Source organism: Penaeus japonicus, unplaced genomic scaffold (genome assembly GCF_977035675.1).
Source record: "Penaeus japonicus unplaced genomic scaffold, GWHDUDI00000001_assembly GWHDUDI00000017, whole genome shotgun sequence".
In the NCBI taxonomy this organism is placed as follows: domain Eukaryota; kingdom Metazoa; phylum Arthropoda; class Malacostraca; order Decapoda; family Penaeidae; genus Penaeus; species Penaeus japonicus.
The window spans coordinates 11964269-11969268 of record NW_028234419.1 but is presented as its reverse complement, the minus strand read 5'-3'; the positions used below and the strand labels follow the sequence as shown (position 1 = coordinate 11969268).

Below are 5000 nucleotides of genomic sequence, written 5' to 3'. Positions count from 1 at the left end.
GCCCCCCCCCCAACCCCCCGTCGTGAGGATACCCCCACCCTCGCTCCTTGGATGCGCGCCATGTGTGTGTAAAATCTCGCAGCTTCCGCACGGTTATCCAAGACGTCAGATTATCCAAATGGAAGGCTGAGACTCAATAAAAAAAAAAAGATAATCCAGTCTTCATGCAAATATCCAAAATCCCCTCCTACCCCTCCCTCCCCTCCCACCCCCTCCCTCGCCTCCCCCTCCCCTCCCTCTACCCCCCTACCTCGCCTCCCTCCCCTCCCTCTCCCCCCTACCTCGCCTCCCCCTCCCCTCCCTCTCCCCTCTCCCGACATTGCCCGACCTCGCTTCTGCCTGGATTATCCAGATGCAATTTGATTGGACTCCATTTTAGAGTTATAATTCGGCCGAGGAGCTAAGCTTTTTATCTTTATATATTTTTTTAGTTTTTTTTTTCTTCATCTTCTTATTATTTATTTATTTATTTATTTGTGTGTGTGTGTGTGTGATTTTGACTTCCTGGAATTTATTAGGGCAAGTCCGAGATTTCGCATTACGTTTTTCCTTAGTTTTGTATGATCGACTTTGAGTCTTTCTGAATTTGCCGTGGATTTGACAGGAAAGAATATTGAAAATAGAAAGAAATCTCTGCAAGTGTTACGGCATACATATCCCCCTCCTTTAATATAGCCCCTTCCACGTCTTCCCCAACCTAATCTAGATCCTTGTCCCCTCCCCTTCACTCTTCCCCTCCCTCTCCCCTTCACCCTCCTCTTTCCTTTTCCCAACTCACGCCTGTTCCCTTTCCCTTCCCTGCCCCCTTTTCCCATGCCCAAACCCCTTCCCCCTCCCCCTCTTTCCTTACCCCATTCCCCCTTCCCCTCCCCTTTCCCCTTGTTTCCACACCTCCTTCCCTTCCCTATCCCCCTCCCCCTCTTTCCCCACCCCTTCCCCCTACCCCTCTTTCCCCACCCCATCCCCCTCCCCCTCTTTCCCCACCCCTTCCCCTTCCCCCTCCCCCTCTTTCCCCACCCCTTCCCCTTCCCCCTCCCCCGCCTTCCCCACCCCTTCCCCCTCCCCCGCTTTCCCCTTCCCCTTCCCCCTCCCCATCTTTCCCCACCCAATTCACTCACCACGCCACCCTCTCCCCCCCCCACCACCACCCCCCGGCGTGGTTTACCTCGTGTTTGGGAGCGAGTGAGTTATCGTGGTGGACATGGGTGGCCGTGTGTTACCGTGGGCAGCGTCTCCCTCGCGTGGTGGGAGCATAACTCAGATGGTATCTAGAGCCCATACCCGCGCTCATGCCCACGCTCTCTCACACATTTCTCTGTCTTGTCTCAGACCCTTCTTAACATTCCTTCAGGCAGGCAGGCCTTGCTTCCTTCCGTCTCTGTTTTTTTTTTTTTTTTTTTTTTTTTTTTTTGGGGGGGCGGTATTTTTGTTTTGTTCTTTTTCTTTTTTTTCGTTTTTTTTTTCTTCATTTTCATCAGGTTATTTTTCTTCGTTATTTTCTTTCTTTTTCTTCCTAAATATTTCTCTGATTTTGTTTTATCATTTGCTCCATTTGTTGTTGTCTTCTATGCACGAATTTTGACATTAGGTTTCTAAATAGTTTCGGTCAAAAGAAATATGCTTACATTCATCATCAGGCTGTATGTGATAACCTGTCTGGTGACAAGTGATTGGCGTTTTGCTTAAGGTTAATCTCTCTCTCTCCTTCTCTCTCTCACACACACACACTCTCTCTCACTCTATCTCTTTCTTTCTCTTTCTCTTTCTCTCTCCTTCTCTCTCTCTCTCTCTTCTTCTTCTTCTCCCTCCCCCTCTCTCTCTCTCTCTCCTTCTCTCTCTCTATCCCCCCCCCCTCTCTCTCTCTCTCTCCTTCTCTCTCTCTCTTCTCCCCCCTTCTCTCTCTCTCTCTCTCTCTCTCTCTCCCCTTCTCTCTCTCTCTCTCTCTCTCTCTCTCTCTCTCTCTCTCTCTCTCTCTCTTCTCTCTCTCTCTTCTCTCTCTCTCTTCTCCCCCCTTCTCTCTCTCACTCTCTCTCTCTCTCTCTCTCTCTTCTTCTTCTTCTCTCTCCTTCTCTCTCTCTCTCACTCTCTATCACTCTCTCTCACTCTCTCTCTCTCTATCTTCTTCTTCTCTCTCCTTCTCTCTCTCTCTCTCTCTCTCTCTCTCTCTCTCTTCCTCTCTCTCTCTCACTCTCTCTCACTCTCTCTCACTCTCCAGTCTCAACAGAACCCGACACCTCCGCTGCATTTCGACTGCGACCAACTCCGACAGGCAATCCGGCTCCAATTTACCCCCACAAAACGAATCCAGGATTACAGTAATGGAAATCCTTATCCCGTGTCCTTCTCTAGCCTCCCCCCCCCCTCCCCCTTCCCCTCCCCGCCTTTATCCTCTACTCCTCCTCCTCATCCTACTCCAATCCTCCTCTGCTTCTCCTCCTCCTCCTCCTTCTCCCTCTCCTTCTTACTTCTTAGCTGCCCGATGGTCACTCGTTTCCTTACCTTCCCCCTCCCCCCCTACCCTGCCACTACCTTCACCTTCCTCTATTCTTTCTCCTCCTAGGCCTCCTTCGCACCCACCCCCTCCCCTCCCTCCACCTCCCCCCCTCCCCCCGAAACAGCTGGCCCTTCCTCGCACCCATCTGTTGGCTTCATCATGCACCACCTGTGACCCCTCTGAGTTACCGTTTGCGTCTGCGTTCTCCTTTTTCGGTTAGCTTTTTGCTGTTCAGTCAGTCTTAAGAAGGATATTGGCATGGCTTGAAAGCTGTACTAAGGAAAATTGCGAAAGGAAGCTGGACTTTGTCAGTTTTTTTGTTTTTTTTATCGTGTTTGTTTAGTAAATCGACTTTTTTCTGTTTCAGTTGGAAGCATTTTTTTTTCGTTTTTTTGTTGTTGTTGTTGTAAGCGAGTTTATTTGTTTACTTTATTCATGTTTTGTTTTTGAATTGGAAGAGCTTAGTCTCTCCTTTTTTTCTTTATTTGAGTTGGAAGCGAGTTTATTCATTCATTGTATTCATTTCTTCTCATTTGTAAGTTAGAAATGAATTTTTCTTTCTTTTCGAATTTGAAGCGAGATTCCATATATATTTTCCGGGTTCTCGCTATGACGAGAGACCCTAACAGCTTGTGACACTGACGGGGAGTGCCAGCGACAGGCAGCGGCCTCGACAGAGACATAGAGTGACAGGCTTTAGCAGTTGAGGGACAGGGCGTGCGGCGGCCGTAACGCAACGGAGAGCCCGCGTTAAGATCCCTGTCGACGAGGGGTGGAGGGTGGGGTTGGGATAGAGGGGGGAGGGGGAGCTTAGACCCACAAGACCTTTGGACTCGTCGGGGCTCTCAGGGCACGTCGACGGAGTTTCTAGGAATGCGGGAAAGAGTGACAGAGTGGGATTACGGTGGGGATAAGAGTCTGAAGACCACCCCCTCCTCCTCCTCTCCTCCTCCTCCTCCCATCCCTTCCTCTTCTCCCCTCCTCCTCTCCTCCCCCCTCCTCCCTTCCCCTCTATCCTCCCCTTTGTCTCTCACTAAACCCTCCCTCCTTCTTCGCCCTCCTTAGGTCTCTCCCTCCACCTCCCCCTCCCACTCCTCCCCCTTTACCTTTACCTCATCCTTCCCTCTAAATACCCACTCCTACAGGCCCTTGTTATCCATCCCAATGACATTAGTCTACCTCACCCTCCCATATGACCTGCTCAAGAAAGTCAAATTCCGCGAGTAGGTAACATGAAGACGTTACACAAACCGAGATAACGAAGCGATATCAAATACTCGTAAAACAATATACATTTGAAATAACTAAAAAAAGAATCCTGAAGCCAAAAGAGGAAGAAAAAAATTAAGATAAAAATCGAGAAAATGAATAAGCGTAAATTATACATTTTCAAGCGAGTTGAAAAACGAGAAGGCCGGAGAGGTAAAACATGAAAGAAAGGGGCAAGGAAGGACGAGTGTCTTCAAGGACGGTAGGGACAGACAGAAATACAGAGAGAGAGGGGGATAGAGAAAGTGGAAGAGAAAAAAAGAAAGATAAAGGGAGTATGGGCAGAGAGAAATGGGGGGCGGGAGAGAGAGAGAGACAGACAGAGAGAAAGATGGGGGAAGAGAAAAAAAGGAAGGAGAAAGGGAGTATGGACAGAGAGAAAGAGAGAGAGAGAAAAAGAAAAAGAGAAACGGTGAAAATTCAACAAGGTTTATGATCCTAAGTAAGAGAGTTTCTTTCATTACAGGACTCATAAAGGTTTTGGGCATTTAATGTTAGATTGAGAGAGTATAATGAAGTCCTTAATGGAGGACTGTTTGAATGAGCTTGGAAGTCACTTGTAATAAAATCTCCTAATTTGGAACTAGACGTGGAACTCACTTGGGATACGATATGTGAGAAATTAGCAGGCTGTAGTAAAGGTGTCAATGTCACAGCATTAGTAATTAACGAAAACTGACCTGGGATTTGTGGTATGGAAAGTGCTATGGACTCAATGGACTCTTGATTCTGAGAGTCTGTAGCTTCAGAGCCATGTCGGACAAGGACTCCTCGTGGCACGTGTTGTGAGGAGAGTTGGCACGGCAGTACGGACCGTCCAGGAGAAGTGTGGGCACGTCCCCGCGTGAGCAGTATGGCAGTGTGGGAGTATAGCAGTGTGGGTAGGGGTGCTGGGGCCCTCATGCCTCGTGCTCAGTGAGTGGCACTAACCACGGCTGACGCACCCCCCCACCCCCCCCGCACCTGCACTACCAGACGCTCCTGCCTCTTCGGGCGCGCACACAACTGTCTGGGCTGCGGTGCTGTGAGGCTGCGTTGCTGCGCTGCTGTGAGGCTGCGCTATCCTGTGACCGCGGCGTTGTTGCTGTGGCACGACAGCGGTGTGAGGGCGCTTTCTCCGGAGGCTCTGTCGCCCGCGTTCAATAGTACACATCTAGTCGTGTTGGAAAGTGACAGGTCAAGAGTCTTAATGTAGTTTTTTTCTGAACTGGTCGTGTCACCGAAGGGACATGAGCCT

General features: G+C 49.5%; 1 protein-coding gene across 4 annotated transcripts in view; it reads left to right on the top strand.

Moving 5' to 3' along the window:
* Nucleotides 1-5000, top strand: part of LOC122250910 (uncharacterized) — a 158194-nt gene that overhangs the window by 131534 nt on the left and 21660 nt on the right. The window contains exon 1 of one of the 4 annotated variants that reach the window (XM_043012641.2): nt 4759-5000. This exon is cut by the window's right edge and continues 114 nt beyond it. The exons of the other annotated variants lie outside the window; for them this stretch is intronic. The gene's annotated coding sequence lies outside the window, so the exon portion shown is untranslated. Of the gene's footprint in view, nt 1-4758 lie in introns of those variants that run through there. 4 annotated transcript variants of the gene reach the window in all.